The following is a 527-nucleotide window of genomic DNA, read 5'->3' on the forward strand; positions in this document are numbered from 1 at the left end:
GGGGGTTTTTTTGCGGTATGCGGGCCTCTCACTGTTGTGGCCTCTCCCGTTGCGGAGCACAGGCTCCGGACGCGCAGACTCAGCGGCCATGGCTCACGGGCCCAGCCGCTCCACGGCATGTGGGATCTTCCCGGACCGGGGCACGAACCCGTGTCCCCTGCATCGGCAGGCAGACTCTCAACCACTGCCACCAGGGAAGCCCTGGACCCTAATTTTAAAATCAACTTTTTGAAAACTAGATTGAGAAAGGAACCTCTCTTCTGGGCCTCCATGCAGTGGAGAGGCTTTTTCAGTAGTGCTTACGGGTATAGGTAGTATCTTTTCCGGAGGTACCTGCCTGGGTGCAGAGGAATCTTTCGGCAGTCACAATGCTGGCTGTCTCCTGGACTGGCATTTAGGTGACAGTAACACCCAGCCTGGACTCTGTAGCAGCTGCTAGCCTAGGGCATGCAATTTAAAGATATCACCTTTTTTTTTGGCCACACCGCGTGGTTTGGGAGATCTTAGTTCCCTGACCAGGGATCGAA

The sequence above is a fragment of the Physeter macrocephalus genome, chromosome 11 (genome assembly GCF_002837175.3).
Source record: "Physeter macrocephalus isolate SW-GA chromosome 11, ASM283717v5, whole genome shotgun sequence".
NCBI classification, from domain to species: Eukaryota; Metazoa; Chordata; class Mammalia; order Artiodactyla; family Physeteridae; genus Physeter; species Physeter macrocephalus.